Below are 21596 nucleotides of genomic sequence, written 5' to 3'. Positions count from 1 at the left end.
AACATAAAGGCCATTAATGGATAACACAAATGACCAATAATGGATAACACAATGACCAAACACGGACAACACAATGATCAAATACAGACAACACAATGACCAAATGCAAACAACACAAAGACCAATAATGGATAACACAAATGACCAATAATGGATAACACAATGATCAAACACGGACAACACAATGATCAAATACAGACAACACAATGATCAAATACAGACAACACAATGACCAAATACAGACAACACAATGACCAAACACGGACAACACAATGATCAAACACGAACAACACAATGACCAAACACGGCCAACACAATGACCAAACACGGACAACACAATGACCAAATGCACACAACACAAAGACCAATAATGGATAACACAATGATCAAACACGGACAACACAATGATCAAATACAGACAACACAATGACCAAATACAGACAACACAATGACCAAACACGGACGACACAATAACCAAATGAAGACAACATAAAGGCCAATAATGGATAACACAATGAACAAACACGGACAACACAATGATCAAATACTGACAACACCATGAACAAATACAGACAACACAATGACCAAACACGGCCGACACAATGATCAAATGCAAACAACGCCATTATCAAACATGGACACAACCAGTACTAAATACAGACGGCACTATGAACAAATACTGACAACACCATGACAAAATACAGACAACACCATGACAAAATACAGACAACACAATGACAAAATCCAGACAACACCATGACCAATAACAGACAGCAGCATGATAAAACAAAGCAGACAACATCATGAACAAGTCCAGACAACACTATGAGCGGACGAAAATAACACAGTGACCAAACACGGACAACACATTGACCAAACACGGACAACACAATGACCAAATGCATACAACATAAAGATGACAAAAAGCATACAACATAAAGGCCAATAATGGATAACACAATGATCAAACACGGACAACACAATGACCAAATGCAGACAACATTAAGGCCAATAATGGATAACACAATGATCAAATACAGACAATACAATGATCAATCACGGACAACACAATAACCAAATGCAGACAACACAATGACCAAATGCAGACAACATAAAGGCCAAAAATGGATAACACAATGACCAAACACGGACAACACAAAGGGCAATAATGGATAACACAATGATCAAACACGGACAACATAAAGGCCAATAATGGATAACACAATGACCAAACACGGACAACAAAATGATCAAACACGGACCACATAAAGGCAAATAATGGATAACACAATGATCAAACACGGACAACACAATGACCAAACACGGACAACACAATGCTCAAACAAGGACCATATAAAGGTCAATATTGGATAACACAATGATCAAACACGGACAATACAATGACCAAACACGGACAACACAATGACCAAACACGGACAACACAATAACCAAATGCGGACAAAATAAAGACCAATAATGGATAACACAATGACCAAACATGGACAACACAATGATCAAACACGGACAACACAATAACCAAATGCAGGCAACATAAAGGCCAATAATGAATAACAAAATGACCAAACACGGACAACACAATAACCAAATGCAGACAACATTAAGGCCAATAATGGATAACACAATGATCAAATACAGACAACACAATGATCAAATACTGACAACACAATGACCAAACACAGACGACACAACGACCAAATGTAGACAACACAAAGGCCAATCATGGATAACACAATGACCAAACACGGACAACACAATGACCAATCACGAACAACACAATGACAAAATGCAGAAAACACAAAGGCCAATAATGGATAACACAATGATCAAATACAGACAACACACCAAACACGGACGACACAATGACCAAACACGGACAACACAATGACCAATCACGAACAACACAATGACAAAATGCAGACAACACAAAGGCCAATAATGGATAACACAATGATCAAATACAGACAACACAATGACCAAACACGGACGACACAATGACCAAACACGGACAACACAATGACCAAATGCAGACAACACAAAGGCCAATAATGGATAACACAATGATCAAATACAGACAACACAATGACCAAACACGGACGACACAATGACCAAACACGGACAACACAATGACCAATCACGAACAACACAATGACAAAATGCAGAAAACACAAAGGCCAATAATGGATAACACAATGATCAAATACAGACAACACACCAAACACGGACGACACAATGACCAAACATGGACAACACAATGACCAATCACGAACAACACAATGACAAAATGCAGACAACACAAAGGCCAATAATGGATAACACAATGATCAAATACAGACAACACAATGACCAAACACGGACGACACAATGACCAAACACGGACAACACAATGACCAAATGCAGACAACATAAAGGCCATAATGGATAACACAATGACCAAACAAAGACAACACAATGATCAAATACTGACAACACAATGACCAAACACGGACAACACAATGACCAAATGCAGACAACATAAAGGCCAATAATGGATAACACAATGACCAAACAAAGACAACACAATGATCAAATACTGACAACACAATGACCAAACACGGACAACACAATGACCAAATGCAAACAACGCGATTACCAAACATGGACACAACCAGTACTAAATGCAGACGGCACTATGAACAAATACAGACAACACCATGACAAAATACAGACAACACCATGACCAGACACCGACAACACTATGACCAGACAAAAATAACACAGTGACAAAACTCAGACAACACCATGACCAATAACAGACAGCAGCATGATAAAAAAAAACACAGACAACAGCATGATAAAAAAAATCAGACAACATCATGACCGAATCCAGACAACACTATGACAAGACAAAAATTAACACAGTGACCAAACGCAGAAAACACCATGACAAAACACAGACAACACCATGACAAAACAGACAACACCATGACCAAATGCAGACAACATAAAGGCCAATAATGGATAACACAATGATCAAATACAGACAATACAATGACCAAATACGGACAACACAATAACCAAATGCATACAACATAAAGATGACCAAATGCAGACAACATAAAGGCCAATAATGGATAACACAATGATCAAATACAGACAACACAATGACCAAACACGAACAACACAATAACCAAATGCAGACAACATAAAGGCCAATAATGAATAACACAATGACCAAACACGGACAACACAATGACCAAACACAGACGACACAACGACCAAATGCAGACAACACAAATGCCAATCATGGATAACACAATGACCAAACGCGGACAACACAATGGCCAATAATGGATAACACAATGATCAAATACAGACAACACAATGACCAAACACGGACAATACAATGACCAATCACGGACAACACAATGATCAAACACGGACAACACAATGACCAAACACAGACGACACAACGACCAAATGCAGACAACACAAAGGCCAATAATGGATAACACAATGATCAAATACAGACAACACAATGACCAAACACGAACGACACAATGACCAATCACGGACAACACAATGACCAAATGCAGACAACACAAAGGCCAATAATGGATAACACAATGATCAAATACAGACAACACAATTACCAAACACGGACGACACAATGACCAATCACGAACAACACAATGACAAAATGCAGACAACACAAAGGCCAATAATGGATAACACAATGATCAAATACAGACAACACAATGACCAAACACGGACGACACAATGACCAAACACGGACAACACAATGACCAAACACGGACAACACAATGACCAAATGCAAACAACTTAAATGCCAATAATGGATAACACAATGACCAAACACAGACAACACCATGATCAAATACTGACAACACAATGACCAAACACGGACAACACAATGACCAAATGCAAACAACGCCATTACCAAACATGGACACAACCAGTACTAAATGCAGACGGCACTATGAACAAATACAGACAACACCATGACAAAATACAGACAACACCATGACCAGACACCGACAACACTATGACCAGACAAAAATAACACAGTGACAAAACTCAGACAACACCATGACAAAATACAGACAACACCATGACCAATAACAGACAACAGCATGATAAAAAAAAATCAGACAACATCATGACCAAATCCAGACAACACTATGACCAGACAAAAATAACACAGTGACCAAACGCAGACAACACCATGACAAAACACAGACAACACCATGAAAAAAACAGACAACACCATGACCAGACACCGACAACACAGTGACCAAAAGCAAACAAAACCATGACCAAATGCATAAAACATTATGACCAAAAGCAGATCAATACCGTTTATAGCTCGTGTTTATAAAGTTAAAATGTCGGATGTAGACCTTTTGAAATTTAAGAAAGTTTGAAGAGCCTTCTGTTACTGCAAGTACTCTGACTTATAGCTATCTTGCGCTTTTGATCTTTTTGTTTTTGGAACTTTTTTGTGTGCTTCGTGTGGATCTGACGAGTCTAGCCTGTTCACCTAATTTAGAGGTCTGGATGTGTTATAAATACTCCGTTATTCTGTAAAACAAGTTTCGTCTTCCGATTATGTGACGATTTTGAATATTTACTGACCTCTCACAATACTGCTGATTTTAATAAATATTTTATGATGAGACTACAAGAAACCTGTACAGAGTGTGATTTCTAAATGTGTTAAACTAGTTCAACTCCACCACCATGTTGTACCAAATCATAAAAATAAGATTTGAATGGGACATGTGTCAAAGAGACAACAAACCGACCAAAGAACAAACAACAGCCGAAGGTCACCAGTGGGTCTTCAACGTTTGGAGAAAATCCCGCACCCAGGGGTGGTCCGCAGTTGGCCCCAAAATAAAATTGTGTACTAGCTCAGTGAAAATGGACAATTCATTTCCAACAGAAAAACAATGTAGACAATCCGTACGATATTCACTATCCTCAATCAAATACAATCGTTTAGAAAATACAGAAGATCTTTTCCCTTTAGACTATCTAAATAATTGATGTGTTTTTAAAGCCCGTGAACTTTAAGTATGGAACAAAGTGAAATGTGGCATGATTGCCAATGAGATAACTATCCACCAGAGACCAAATGAAGTGGATGTAAACAATTACATACCCCTAGATGGTATTTAACAATTAGTTTTCCTGATATTCAAATCCATTTAATTGACAATCCAATCTAAAAGTTAGATTTCTCTTGTACATGTACTATTTATGAGTCATATAAAAAAATCGATACGAAAATCTTTTCGGACAAAGAACCAACAATAATAGAAAGTATGGTTTTATGGGATCAACGTGCAAAAGAGTGGGTGGGTTTTTGCTTAATTGGTATCTATTCTAACGGGCGTCTGGCGTACTAAATTATAATCCTGTTACTTTTCATAACTATTGTTCTATTACATGGTGACAATCCAATTTAACAAGACTGTCCTAGACTCTGACTTTTGGCCACATCAGTACATATAGGTTCTATTAGAGCTTTCTTACAAACTGACGAAAGGTACGAACGAACGTAAAGGGAGCACGTATTTCATTTCTACAAAAACAGTTAAAAGAATCTTTGTTTTATCCAGTAAAACAGCATTCTTTTCTAAATCAAGTTTATTTAAAAAAAAAAAATAATATCGCAAATAATACACGATTTTAATATAATCAAACAGAGAAAAATAGTGTCACATACACTTACGTCCGATACGTTATTTCACGATTAACATTTCAATGACATTATTGAAGATCGTTAGTCTAAATTTAACGATAAGATTCACATTTATTTTTATTTGTTACAGTACACTTTCAGCAAACTGTCAAAGTGGAATATCGAGATTTGCTATAAAATGATGATACAATGATTTTAAAAAGAAATGTTTAATAAATCTAAAAAAAAAAAAAAAAAAAAAAAAAGACTTTGTATATCAAGAAATAAATCTACAGTTTTGCACCGTATATATTGTGGATTTTATAATGACGATTTAACAGTACACATGTTTGGAAGATAGTCCAGTGGCTAATATTTCATGAATGTTCAGGACTTAGGCAAAACGCAGTTATACGCTAAAATAACCGTTCCATTGCTCCGGTGTATCATATATATATCACATTAAGGCGATGATTCAAAAGTTATGAAATGAGCACCAGCATATGATATAGTATAAAGATCATCCTATTTTCTTCATTTTATTATTTTGAGCGTTGCAAATTATGAATCAAGGAAGGCAACATTGTAATATTAAAAGTGGGGGAGGGGTCGGTTTTTAGTTTTCTAGGGGACATTTTTTTCGTCTGACAACTCTATATTTAAAATACTTTGTAGTGTTACCTCCTCCGACCTGGTGGTATCAATAATCATATTCTAACCTATCGCACGTCCCGAAATCCTTAATATATCTCAAGAAAAATCCAATTTAATAAGTGTCGTAGCATGCACGATTATTGTCCGAAGTTCCACGACTATTATAGAAATATGTCAAAATAAAGGATCCCTAAAACGAGTATTACGTATGATTCGTCAAGCATACGTACCTTTCGTCAATTTGTAAGAAAGCTCTAATCTAATAGAGCTTTCTTACAAATTGACGAAAGGTACGAACGAACCACAGGTACTTGAGGACAGGACCCTATAGGAGCCTTGTGATGCCCCCCTCCCCCTTTTTTTTTTTTTTTTAATCGAGCAAAAATATCATTATTTTCGCTTATATTCAGCTCTCTGTATGCTATTTATCACTTCAAATGCAAGGAATACTATCAAATACCAGTTTCTAAAATTTGGGGTTTCTGATATATGTATAGGCGGAAAGGTAAGTCACTCAGGTTTGTTTACATTGAGGTACTGCTCGGGATATTTCTTGAAATTTTCTATTAAATTATGTCCTACCTGTTCCAATATCGTATTTCTTCTTCGCCATATATATTATCCTCACTGAAAACATACATAAATAATCAAAATACAGGTATAAAGTCCTCCTCTGGGACACTTTTCACTCGCGATTTGAATATTTTCAACCACATTTTAGTAGAAGCTACGGAAGTGACATCGCTAGCGACATCTGTGCGGTATTTTCAAAAGGGCGGTAACCATTTCACATGTTACCTATTCTGTAACTCCCTCCTAAATCAAGAGAACCATAATCACTCCCGATCGATCGATTTCCGAATGGCAATGACGACAACGGTAAAACGCGAGAATTCCGAATATATTTTAAGTAATTGTTTTGGCGCAAAATTATGAACTGAAAAAGAATGACAAATATAAATGAAATGTCAAATAAGTCTAATTTGTTCAACTGGATAATTGATAACATTGAGGAAGGGGCTATAGATGAATCAATTGATTTAATAGATATTAAAGAAAAAACTGCAGCTGAAGGGACATCAGTTGGAAATTTAATAAAACAAATATATAAAAATGTGAAGGTGAAAAATGCACGCAGCAAAAGTAACTGGTGCAAAATGACCAAACGTTACTTTGGTATAAAGTGGAAAATTAATACACCAGTTGTGCTAGATATAAGCACATTTGGAACACATATCCCCATTGATTTTGTCTTGTTATCAAAAACTTTAAGCTGTATAACTATAGGTCATTTTAACAAAACCATAATAAATGGATTGAAGGTGCTTACTGAAGCTCAGTTAAAATTGGACCAAACTTGGACTTTAATGGTTATGGGTAAAAAGATAGACCCTGTTAGCTTAGGGGTAGACAAAACATTTAATTTACCATCATGTTTTGAAATAATAAGACAGTTGCGTTATTGTAATGGTGTTGAGGAAGTTGATGAGTCAATGCAAAATAAAGACTTCTTAAAAGAGCATGTTTCAAAACTTTTTGATGAAAACTCAGAACAAATTAGATACAGGTCAAAATTATGTCAAAAGGTGCTCCCATTTAAAAAATCACACAAAGCATCAGCATCATGTGTGCATTGTAAATGTTTGGAAAAAGCAGTTATTGTTAAAAATTTTCAACTTGAAGAAACAACGAAAAAACCTTTGAATGAGAATTTAAATTCCACAAATGCAACTTGCATAAGATCAAATACAGATCAGGATGTAATACTATCTACAGAAGATAATAATGACATGTCAGAAATTCTAACAAAAATTTTCCCTGAATGTAGTGATAAAATGAAATTATTTTTAATGTCGCAGAAAATGGCAATTGAAAGAAACCCACATGGAAGGCGTTGGAACAGAGACATCGTTCGTCTGTGTCTAACATTATGGTGCAGAAGCCCTAAGGGGTATACAGAACTTAGAAATAGTCAGTTTGTCATCCTCCCTTCTGAGAAATTACTACAAAGATTTAAAAATACTGTAAATCAAGAAGCTGGAATAAATAATGATATGCTTCATTGGATGGCAAATGAGGCCAAGCTAAAAAATATACCACCCGAGGGTTATGAAGGTGGGCTCATTATTGATGAAATGTCGATTCAGCAAGATCTACAGTTAAAAAAGATAAATGGAAAAATAGAATTGATTGGATTTACTGAATTATCTCCAGAGTCAGTAGTTTTTGATAAATTGAAATCCAACAAGAACGAAAGAATTTTAGCGAGTCATGCACTTCAACTTGTATTCCTAGGGTCGACAGGTTTTCGGTTTCCTTTCGCACATTTTCCTGCAAGCACTGCATCTGGACATGAACTCTATTTATTAGTATGGCAATCTGTGAATAGGTTAATGAACTTTGGGTTTAAAATCATGTTTGTTAGCACTGATGGGGCACAGACTAATAGAGACCTCTTTAAGCTTTTAATGCCTGAATTTAGTTCTGCCAAACCAGTAACATGCTCCTTTAATAATATTTACAGTAATGATAAGATAAGTTTCATCATGGATGTTTCTCATGTTATTAAAAAAATTAGGAACAATATCTTAAAAAGTGGAAGTGAATCTCAATGTAAAAGACATATGAAGTTTGAAGGTAATTTTATTGAATGGAATCATTTCAAAAGGGCTTATTCATGGGATATTTCAACCCATCCCTTTCCAGTGCATCATAAATTGTCACAAGATCATTTTTATCTGACATCAGAGGCAAAAATGCGCAATCACTTAGCAGAAGATGTACTGAATGCTGATATGTATCATTTGATGAAGCTGTATCAACAAACTTTGGGAGAATCAGGCTCTATGTTAAATGCTACTGTCAAATTATTGTCAAATACAAGTGTTCTGATAGCAAATTTTAGGGATAATAGGGCTATAACTGACTTAAGTGATGACAGATTAAGACAGAACCATGATGTAATGGATTTTTTCATTAAATGGGAAAAAAGTATTCAATTGGACACAACTGTCAAGCAAAAAGAAATGTGTATGATATCTCACCAAACCAGGCAGGACATAGTTTCATGTATTTTAGGATTTGAAGAATATTGTCAGTATAGGTTAAAAAACAACAATGCCTCTGTTATCCCCAGTAGACTAAATAGTGACGTTATTGAGAACGTATTTTGCCAACAGCGCACTTTACATAGTGGCGCCAACACAAATCCTACATACCTTGGTTACTGTCATGCAATGAACTCCGTCATCTTGGGCCAAACAACAGTGTCAAGAAAATCAAATACTGGTGGTGATACAGCACAACCTCCAACACAACAAAATCAAGTAAAGGTATAAAATAAGTCACTTCCAATATATACATTATGTACACTTTATCTGTTTTCATGTAGTCCTGAAATTAAAAAGAAATGTCACAAATATAATGCATGCATAAAATAAATAAGAACAATTTCATTACTAGCTGCCATTTATTATGGCGCTTTTGTGTGATGAAAGGGAGAGTACTGTAAGTGATGAGATACATGTATAATTCAAATTTAGATTGAAAAAGTATATTCAATACTACAGAACAAATTACTCATACTGAACATGCTGAATTTAGTAGTTTGAATAAAAAAAAAGATGTGGTGTGATTGCCAATGAGACAACTCTTCACAAGAGACCAAATGACACAGAAATTAACAACTACATGTATAATATGTTACTATACTTCCTTCAACAATGAGCAAAGCCCATACGGCATAGTCAGCTATAAAAGGCAAGAAATGACAAATGTAAAACAATTCAAAAGACAAAACTAACGGCCTAATTTATGTACAAAAAAATATCAAAAAACCCATATGTAATACAGCAACAAATGACAACCACTGAATTACAGGCTCCTGACTTGGGACAGGCACATACAATGTACATACATAATGTGGCAGGGTTAATGGTTGAAGCTCAAAAGATCTTCTTATAATTTCAAAATAAGGTTTATTGAGATTTGTTTTCTTTAAAAGGTAATTATTGGTTTACTTTTATTATAAGAGTAAGGAGGAAAAAAATCACCTCCCCCCCCCCCCCCCCCCCCCCACAAACACACACACACACACATTTTCTGAAAAAAAGAATCAAGTTAATAAAATGAAAATTGTGTTAGATGTATTATAACATATATAGATGGTGAAGATTGGATCAATTGGACATCAGTGTTGAAATAATATTTTCTTTGCCAAAACATCTGTAATTTCTTCTTTCCTTTTCTTGGAGGAAATTGTAATTGTAATGTCTTTGCAAATTAGTAATAAGTCTTTTTTGTGAAAGAGCTGTCATTTAAAAAAACAACATTTTGGCTTGCTATATTTTTTAAAGAACCATACCCCTTTCCCTCCTATTGCAAAAAAAAATCCATTATTAACAGAAGCTTTTATTCAACCATCATTCTTAATTTGAGAGAAATTTCAAAATGAGTTTGTATTAAAAAAAGAAAACCCTCCAAATTATTTTCTCTAACCCCTCTTTTAACTTGGAATTATCTAGTTCCTTAACATAATCAAGTATACTTGCTTACTTTATTATAAGCACAAGGGACAAGTGAATGACCCGTCCTCCTCAGTCAAACATGCCCATTCTGCTTCATCCTCTAAATTAACACATTGCCGATGAAACCATAATGTGCAAACATCACAATTAATCCAATCTTCACCGTCTATATATGTTTTATTACATATAGCACAATTTTCATCCTCTATTGTCTCTTCTACTTTCTTGGTTTTTTTCCCTTTTCCTTTCCCCTTTCCTTTAGATTTTTTTTTGCCATAATTTCTTGTCCTTTTTGTTTTAGTCAGTGTTGAAGGAGCAGTCCCAGACAAACTAGTTTCTGGTTCAGAAGAAACATGTAGAGAGCCAGAGGGCCCAATCATGTCATCATGCACTGATTGTTCAGAGACAGGCACAGACTGAGAGATCCCACTAGGTCCGGGCTGAGGTTCATAAGAATCAGGTATATTTAGAGTTTCAATACATGTATCACTATCTAATATTTTCTTTGCCAAAACATTGGTAATTTCTTCTTTCCTTTTCTGGGAGGAAATTTTAATTTTAATGTCTTTGCAAATTAGTAATAAGTCTTTTTTGGTGAAAGAGTAGTCATTTAAATATTTTGGATTCTGAAGAAGTTCTGATTTAAGACGCAAGAAGGATGACTGTTTATTGGTTGATTTGTCTTCGGTATAAAATTTCATGTCAAACTTTTTGATAGATTTCTTTCCCTTTTCAGTCACTTTTTTTCTCAATGCCTTTCCTTTTTCTCTTTTTAAAAAAGCCAGAAAATCTCTTCTAAACTGACTCAAGCTTACTTTCAGAAACAAAGTCACAACTGACTGGAATAAAATGAGAAAGTTGTCAACAGCTGTTGCCATGGAATTAAGTAATGTGCGAATGTCATGGTCATTCTCACATTCATCCTCAGAAGAGGTGGTAACGGATGAGGTCACGCACATTAACCATGCCTCATATAACTCGTAGTCATCAAACAGTTGCTTTAAAGAATCATTATACAAATTTTTACCATATATGACTAAATTTTCATGGGTCAATTTTTGGCGGCATTGAATTTCAAGCTTTTGAAAAAAATCAAAAGCAGAGTCAGAAATATTTGTTAGTCCCTCACGCTGATTTTGTTTACGCTTAATTTCATCTAAACTAGTTTTATCAGTAGATACATCTACTAACTCACCAAAGGTACAGCACATTGAATTCAAAATGTTCATTTTATTTTGTAAATCTTTCAGTTCCTTTTCTTTACCTTTTGCAAATAATGAGTTTCTTATCTTCTGTGACAAATTGTGCTTTAATTTTGCAATCACATACCCACTGATATATCTAATTTTGCCCTTTCCAGCAGGATCTAACTCTTGAGTTAAAGATGGTTTAGGTAAGGGTTCAGGTGAAGTCAGATGCAGATGAGAAGATAAAGTTTCAAAAAACTTTCTTTCAATGTAAAATAATACAGATGTTAAAAGTCTATAAGCTGGACCTTTCAATTCTTGTAGTTCATACTTTTTAAGCAGAACAGAAGTGCTACATTCATATTCTTCTGAATTTATGTGTTTATTGAATTTAATAAAAAAATCATTCCTATGCTTCTGAGTGTATTTATCCTTATCTTCAGGGAAGCAGTTCAGCCCTATGTCATCAATAATTGATGCCTGCTGATCAAACCAATCATTGAATAAATTAAAGTTTTTAAGAATTAATTCTTTAAAATATAAGATCTGCTCTTCTGCAGGGGTATCCAAAAATTCTAATAAAACATTGTCAAAGGCCAGCTTTGAAGGGAGAGGATCAGTAGAGAATACTTTCTGGTTGTCATCAGTTAAAATTGTATCTAAAAATTCAAGTTTTTCTATTTCAGAATCTGAAAAATCTGAATCATTATCAAAATCAATAAAATCTTTCTCAAATGTTTTGCTGCATGCATCACTATCACTAGAAGCTGATTCAGTTTCTGAATATGAAAGTTTTTCAAGTTGAGTTTTATTTCGGCAACATGTTAAATCTTGGTTAAGCTCACCTACACTGAATGATTCATAAAAGTTCAATACATATCCTGGATGCTTTTTGCAAAGATGTTTTTTGAAATTGACTACTTTTAAACCATTTACAGACACTGCTCTTCCCACTGCGACACCTAATTGACCTGGTTGAACACTGTGTTGGCAATTTACTGTTACATTTTCTAAACTCATACCTTGGGCTTTATGAATTGTAAGTGCATAAGCTAATTTTAATGGCAGTTGAATGCGCTTTGCAATAATAATTTTCCCAACAGGATCATAAGTGGAAAAAATTTCTGCTCCAATATTTGCCGTAACTATTTTCTCACCAATTTTGAAATTAACATCAACAGATTTATTATGCAGTTGAACAGCAATACCACGAACACCATTCACTAAAACATCACTAAGATTTTTGATCAACATAACAGGACACCCTACCTTTAGCCCTAAATTCTTTGGCGCTAAAAACTTGTTTATATAGTGTGCAGAACCTTCATCTACTGAATGGTATGTTTGAAGCTCTCCTTGTATTTGATTTAGTTTATTATAATTGAACATATCAACGTCAATGTTTCTAGCAAAAAGTTGGACACTGCCTGCTTCATCCTGCAGAGGTCTATTTAATGATTGTAGAAATGCTACTGATTCATCTGAAGGATCCCCAACCTCTAATTCATTAATACATGTTATCAAATTATGTTCGTCTTGTCGGTGTACAATATGTAAATTGATCTTGTGGGGGAAATAACTCTCAAACCATGGTAAACGAAAACAGAGGTTGCCAGGGTCACCATACAGTTCATTTGAAACTGGTGGAAGCTGATAAAAATCTCCTACAAGAATAACTTGAATGTTTCCAAATATATCTGGAGAGTTCCTAATTTGCCTACACAAAACCTGGACCTGATTTAAAACTTTAGAGCTAACCATTGAAATCTCATCAATAATTAAAGTTTCAACAGATTCAATATTGGATTTGGCAACTGTGTATCTCTCATCTGTTCTAAGTAAATGAACAATTTCCTCTATTAAATACCTTCCGTCCCTTATTCCTGACCACTTGTGAAGTGTTTGTGCACCTAGGTTGCCGTAGTGTGTGGCAGCGATACCAGTTGAACACACGATAGAGACGTTTTTCTTTTGACTATATCTCATAAATTCAACAATTTTCTCAACAAGAAATGTCTTACCAGTGCCTGCTTGGCCTGAAATCAGTAAATTATGGCCATTAACGGCCAAATTGAATGCGAATTTCTGGTCTTCATCCATTATTGTTGTTGTTGTCTGTTGTTATAAAATTTCCCGCAAAATATATTCGGAATTCTCGCGTTTTACCGTTGTCGTCATTGCCATTCGGAAATCGATCGATCGGGAGTGATTATGGTTCTCTTGATTTAGGAGGGAGTTACAGAATAGGTAACATGTGAAATGGTTACCGCCCTTTTGAAAATACCGCACAGATGTCGCTAGCGATGTCACTTCCGTAGCTTCTACTAAAATGTGGTTGAAAATATTCAAATCGCGAGTGAAAAGTGTCCCAGAGGAGGACTTTATACCTGTATTTTGATTATTTATGTATGTTTTCAGTGAGGATAATATATATGGCGAAGAAGAAATACGATATTGGAACAGGTAGGACATAATTTAATAGAAAATTTCAAGAAATATCCCGAGCAGTACCTCAATGTAAACAAACCTGAGTGACTTACCTTTCCGCCTATACATATATCAGAAACCCCAAATTTTAGAAACTGGTATTTGATAGTATTCCTTGCATTTGAAGTGATAAATAGCATACAGAGAGCTGAATATAAGCGAAAATAATGATATTTTTGCTCGATTAAAAAAAAAAAAAAAAGGGGGAGGGGGGCATCACAAGGCTCCTATAGGGTCCTGTCCTCAAGTACCTGTGATCAAACAGAGAAAAATAGAGTCAAATACACTTACGTCCGATACGTTACTTACGTAAATCACGAGTACACACATTTCCGCGGGAATATTTTAAGCACGAGTTTCACGATTAACATTTAATGACATTATTGAAGTACGTTAGTCTAAATTTATCGACAAGATTCACATTTATTTTTATTTTTTACAGTACTCTTTCAGAAAATTGTCAAAGTTGAATATCGAGATTTGCTAAAAAATGATGCTACAATGTTTTTAAAAAGTAATGTTGAATAAATCTAGAAAAAAAGACTTTTTATATCAAGAAAATAAATCTACAATTTTGCACCATATATATTGTGGATTTTATAATGACTATTTAACAGTAAACATTATTGGGAGATAGACGCGAAGTTGTCACTTATCGCCCAGTGGCTAATATTTCATGAATGTCCAGGACTATATGATATACGCTAAAATAACCGTTACATTGCTCCGGTGTACCATATCTACAAATTTAGGGGGGGGGGGGGGGGGGGGTGGGGGGGTTGGCTGGGGGGTTGGCAATGAATATTACCAGGGGAGAGACGATGATTCAAAAGTTATGAAAACGAACACCAGCATATGGCATAGTATGAAGAATGAAGATCATCTTGTTTTCTTCATTTTCATTTTATTATTTTGAGCGTTTCAAATTTTGAATCAAGGAAGTATTTGTGTTTCTGTTGAGGAGGAAGACAATGTATTTGCTTTGACATTTTAAAATAGTGCGACATTTTAATATTGAAGAGCGGGGGAGGGTCCGGTTTTTAGTCTGACTAATCTATATTTAGAATATTTTGTAGTGTTATCTCCTCCGACCTTGTGGTATCTATAATCATATTCTAACCTATCGTACGTCCCTAAATCCTTAATATATCTCAAGAAAAATCCAGTTTAATAAGTGTTGTTGAATGCACGATTATTGTCCGAAGTTCCACGACTGTTATTTAAATATGTAAAAAATAAAGGATCCCTAATACGAGTCTCACGTATGATTCGTCAAGCATACGTACCTTTCGTCAATTTGTAAGAAAGCTCTAGTACATGCTGACAATCCACGAACCTTACGAACGTAAATAACTGTAAAACAATCGACTCGTGTGTCAGATTAGTAACAGCTTAGATATATGAATAAGATCATGTAATACCAATGTGTTTTGCAAATAACTTGTGTTGTTTGACGCCTTCCAATTAATTGATTTGATGAAATTAAAGGTTTAACATATTACAGATCAAAGACATGCAGTTGAAATGAATGTGTTTTCTCTTTGATCGTAATCCGTTCTTGATTCATAAACTATGAATGACAACACTTAGGAGACTGGTATCAAACGATTGGTAAAATCGATAGTTAGTTATTGGTTACTACCCACTGCTGTGTTGAGTATCTTAGTACAAAAAATACAATAAATACAGACCAAAATCAATTCGGAAAAAGTATTCGAGAAAAGATTTTCAATTAACGCTACAATTAGGAAGGTGCAAGACAACTATTATTTTATCAATGTTTCCCCACAGGTTAGATGTAGGATAAGTTGAGGCAAAAGTACAGAGCACATGCCATGACAGAAACACTCACGTTTTGACAAGGAAGAGTAAATGGGCTATGTCACAAATTTTGGTAAAATGTTGCATACAATTTTGGCTCGTTAAACTAAAATTATAAATAAAAAAAAAAATATGCATATATCTCTTTTATTCTCAGCAATATTTACTGTTTGAAACAGAATTCTGTCAAAATAGGTAAACATTTGTATAGAAAGCACATTCAATCGACTAAAACATAATTTATCTTAACAGTACAGTCAAATCCATAGATTTTTCTTCAAATAATTGTTGATCAGTTTTCGTTTTGATAGTGTAAAAAATACAAGTCACCACATATCTTCTTATTTCAACTACTATAAACGTATTCCATTTTTGAAATTTTTGAAATCCGTAAGATGTGACTAGTCAGTGGCGGATCGCCAAGAAATTCAGAAATGGGGCCCTCTGACTGCCTATAAGAGGGGGTCCACTTCGATCATGCTTCAGTGATTCCCTATATAATCAAACATGTTTTTCTCCAGAAGAAGAGAAAAAAAGGGGGGGGGGGGGCTCTCTAAATTTGCCCTTGGCTAGTAACATCACCAGACTCCTTATACTTTTGTTTACCCTTTACGCAGAGTGTAAATGATAACACAGTAAATGCTGGATAAATATTGTTCTTTTCCATCTCCTTCCACATGTTTATGCATCAAAATATATAAAGGCTGGGATAAAATCGTTATACCACCAACTACTTTGCACCAGGAGTCTTTTATTATGTTGTCATCTCAACATCTATCACTGCAAAGGGAACCGTTTATTCTCACAATGCTTTGAATGGGTTCGTGGCAAAGGGAACAATGCATTCCTGACCCGGTAGCTTAAAACACTTGTTAACATTGTTTGTGGAAGCCTTGACAAACTTGTTAACATTGTTTGTGGAAGCTGAAAGGGCTTCCCGGTTACATTATTATTATAAATCAATACATTTCTATTGGACTTACAATGTGCCCAATTGTGTAATTGTATTATTGCAGTACTACAATGTCTTTTGTATAACCTAACGGAGATTTTAAAGGTGAGTTCGGTACAAGATGTTAGATTACTGCTACATATTGATCTGTATGTAGATTTATCACTGTTTCAATCATACACCAAGGATCCAATATCGTAACTCATGTCACACCCGGTCTCATTTGAGCATGTTTTGCTATATTATACCTGATATATTTTGTGGTACATGATGTAACTCATATCATACTCGGTTTGATTTGAGCATGTATTGTTGTACCTCAGATTATAGTTGGTCTTATTTGAGCATGTATTATTGTACCTCAGTTTCTACTCGGTTTGATTTGAGCATACATTGTTGTTCCTCAGTTTATACTCGGTTTGATTTGAGCATGCATTGTTGTACCTCAGGTTATACTCGGTCTGATATGTTTATACTGTGTCTGATTTGAACATACATTGTTGTATCTCAGTGTATACTGTTTGATTTGAGCATGCATTGTTGTACCTCAGGTTATACTCGGTCTGATATGTTAATATCGTGTCTGATTTGAGCATGCATTGTTGTACCTCAGATTATACTCGGTCTGATATGTTTATACCGTGTCTGATTAGAGCATGCATTGTTATACCTCAGGTTATACTCGGTCTGATATGTTTATACTGTGTCTGATTTGAGCATGTATTGTTGTACCTCAGTTTTGGTCAATCTGATTTGAGCATACATTGTTGTAACTCAGTTTATACTGTCTTATTTGAGCATGTATTGTTGTTATTCAGATTATACTCGGTCTTTTTTGAGCATGTATTGTTATTCAGTTTATACTCGATCTTATTTGAGCATATATTGTTGCAACTCAGTTTATAATCGGTCTTATTTGAGCATGTATTGTTGTACCTCAGTTTATACTCGGTCTAATTTGAGCATGTATTGTTGTACCTCAGTTTTGGTCAGTCTGATTTGAGCATACATTGTTGTAACTCAGTTTATACTCGGTCTTATTTGAGCATGTATTGTTGTTATTCAGTTTATACTCGGTCTGATTTGAGCATATATTGTTGTAACTCAGTTTATACTCGATCTTATTTGAGCATGTATTGTTGTAACTCAGTTTTGGTCAGTCTGATTTGAGCATACATTGTTGTAACTCAGTTTATACTCGGTCTTATTTGAGCATGTATTGTTGTTATTCAGTTTATACTCGGTCTGATTTGAGCATATATTGTTGTAACTCAGTTTATACTCGATCTTATTTGAGCATGTATTGTTGTACCTCAGTTTTGGTCAGTCTGATTTGAGCATACATTGTTGTAACGCAGTTTTTACTCGGTCTTATTTGAGCATGTATTGTTGTTATTCAGTTTATACTCGGTCTGATTTGAGCATATATTGTTGTACCTCAGTTTATACTCGGTCTGATTTGAGCATGTATTGGCTTTATACTTTGTAAGCTGTTTCCTACACTATAAGGTATCACAAAGATGGCTCTCAAATAATACCAGTTACCAACTCTGGTCTATTGTGTACAACTTGTGAACATGAGCAAGCGTATAAGAAACATAATGTCTCCAGTAAAGAATGTCACCTAAGCATTAATGATAATATTCTCTTATAAGATTATAAGGGTTTCTTCATCAATTCTTAATCTGGTTAAATTGCATTTATAATTTAAGAAAGTTCCAAAATAGTTCAGATTTGTTTAGCTACTGTAATTTTAACCTTTTACAAAGAAACTTCGAAATAAATGAGTGTATGCTTCACATGGGAGACACTGAATTTCTTCGTTGTAATGGTCATGCTTCTACAATACCCAGAAAGGAAACGCATAGACATACTGAAACCTAAGTACGTACAGCTATACAATCTGTTGTTTTATTTGAGAAGTTAGAGAGTTCACCATAATAATATTTCCGACTGAGTCTTACCTAATTAGAGAAATTGAAATATATTTTTTCAATGAAAATCAATAAGCTGGCATGTGAATCTTTACTAAAAAATAATAAAATAAATTGGTTTGACTTTTAAGTCCTAGTTATCTTGTCCATTGAAAACAGGGAATTAATAAAAAGGTTAAAGAGTGCACAAATTAAGTCAGATTATTCGATTTCTGATGAATGTTATCTGAAAATTATATTGTTAGTCATTCACCTTTTCATTAAAAAAAATGCCATGTTAAAGTCAATGGAGTCTGGATATAAAGTCAATGATGTCCTGCTGGTCTAAACAATCTGTATTGTATAGATGTGAACTTAGAAATATCGACATTATCATCTAATTTAAAAACATATTCTGAGAGATGAAGATAAAGAATAAAAATTCAGCTGAATGTATTTATTATACATGAATATTGAGCTTTAGGCACTGTGGTTAGTAATAAAATATATAAAAAAAATATTCTATTGTATTCAGTCATATTTTGAATAACTTGTATTTCTGATCATTTTTAATGTTTAGCTTTTTTTCAGATATTTAGGTCTTTTTGTATCTTTAACAATGACTCTCTCCAGCATTGATGACTACAATTCATAACATAAAATCTGTTTTTGGTTCATAATGTTCTGTTTACAATCTCTTTTTGACTATTTAGTTTTTGTCCTTAGCACAAAAAGGGTAAACATAACATCATTAATAGTTTTCAAAATAATAGGCAAAATCTCAACATATTGGTAAAAATTGTCATTAAACAGCAATAATGCCAATTAGGAGTCAACTGCTGATAAAAAGTTTACAACTTCAGAAGGGTAGATCTAGATACTCTAGTTCTCAGCGTCAAACCTATTCAATGATATGTAGGTTTTTTTTTTTTATTGATATTATTATGTTCAATAAGCATACTATTCTAATTTTTGTTAATTGAGTTATAGAATTTCGGGGACGAAATGTATTCTTCAAGGGGGGTAGTGTTGTGAAACTGAAATGGTATTTGGTTAAACCTCGATCTTTAATAATGATTTCTCAGGAAATCTCATTCCTTAAGTATTATTTCTGTTTGCCCAATTTGTGTAAAGGTATGACAGACCTGGTAAAGCACATTTTAGTCTTGTTTAATTTATTAATCAACGTTTTTGGTAGAGTTTACTGTGTTGACACATTTTCCGCCAAACCGTAGTTCCATGTTTAGTGCAAGAGTTGTCGTTCTTTTCACAACAAAGAAGTTATTTCTGAAATACGGGATTTAATTCCGGGTGTGCTTATTGAAATATTGTTATTATGGAATAAAACTACTTATTGTATATAATTAATGGTCATGCATATTTGTCAGTGTAATGATTGCGTATACGAGATCCGCGAAATGTAAGTAATTACGGGAAATAGTCCGTGATAATGACATCTTGGTTGCGAACGTAAACAACTTGGTAAGTTGAAATTTAACTGTTCCAGAGATCGGATGTGTTTCGTTCTCCTAACCTATTTATTTCACGTTTGGCATTGTGAATTTATATAAGAAGTAAAGTTAAGCTATTTTAGCATTTATTTACACATCTTCAGGTATTAATTGTGTAAAGAGACAGTGAATTCCGTTACACATTGTATTTGACGGTGGTGTTTTTGCCGTGAAACTATTTTAGCCCAACCCTGGCCTAAGTTTGGAATTGTTCATTTTATTATTGAAACGTATATTTATTGCTATTTGTTATTTTTGTCTAAACACTGACATTATGCAGGTTCTTTGACTTGGTTTAAATTGTGTGAATTATATATTGACTTTGAAGAATTGAAATTAATATTCCTGCATAATAAATTATTTTATTTAGAACTCTTTGTTAATTTGCAGCCTTGTCTACTATTCCGCTCGGTAGTTACATTTTTACAACATACACATGACCTATAGGGATAAGTTAGGCTTAAACTTGTGATGAAAATATTTGTTAAACAGACAAGCTGGCAAACACACTTACAAGGTTATTGCAGTATAGACCCCTTTAAGAAAGGGTCCAATATGTAAAATTCACGATAATGTAAGAAAATTATCTTCATCAGCAATATATATATGAAGTGCTGAATATCATGTTGATAAAAATATTAGGACAATTTATTGAGCAAATAATATATAAGAAATAAATTATTTTTATCCTGGAAAGAATAAATCAGCCTGTTCAGATTATACAAAGTCCACCATTCACAATGTGATAATGAATGACAGTTTCTAACTGTACCATTAGGTAGTTACCTTTCTTGTTTATCCCCCCTCTTCACAGGAGGTCATATAACAAATGCTTTGAAAC

General features: G+C 34.4%; 1 long non-coding RNA gene across 1 annotated transcript; it reads right to left on the bottom strand.

Annotated features, from left to right (window-relative positions):
* Positions 1 to 6694: 6694 nt before the first annotated feature.
* On the bottom strand, positions 6695 to 14810 carry LOC139528856 (uncharacterized). The gene is made up of 2 exons (XR_011665699.1): positions 14093 to 14810; positions 6695 to 6985 (listed from the first exon to the last, which is right to left on the bottom strand). It is a non-coding gene; the product is annotated as an uncharacterized lncRNA (long non-coding RNA).
* Between the last annotated feature and the right edge of the window lie 6786 nt (positions 14811 to 21596).

The sequence above is a fragment of the Mytilus edulis genome, chromosome 6 (assembly GCF_963676685.1).
Source record: "Mytilus edulis chromosome 6, xbMytEdul2.2, whole genome shotgun sequence".
In the NCBI taxonomy this organism is placed as follows: Eukaryota; Metazoa; Mollusca; class Bivalvia; order Mytilida; family Mytilidae; genus Mytilus; species Mytilus edulis.
Note: the sequence above shows the minus strand (reverse complement) of the source record. Positions and strands in the feature narration are given on the sequence as shown.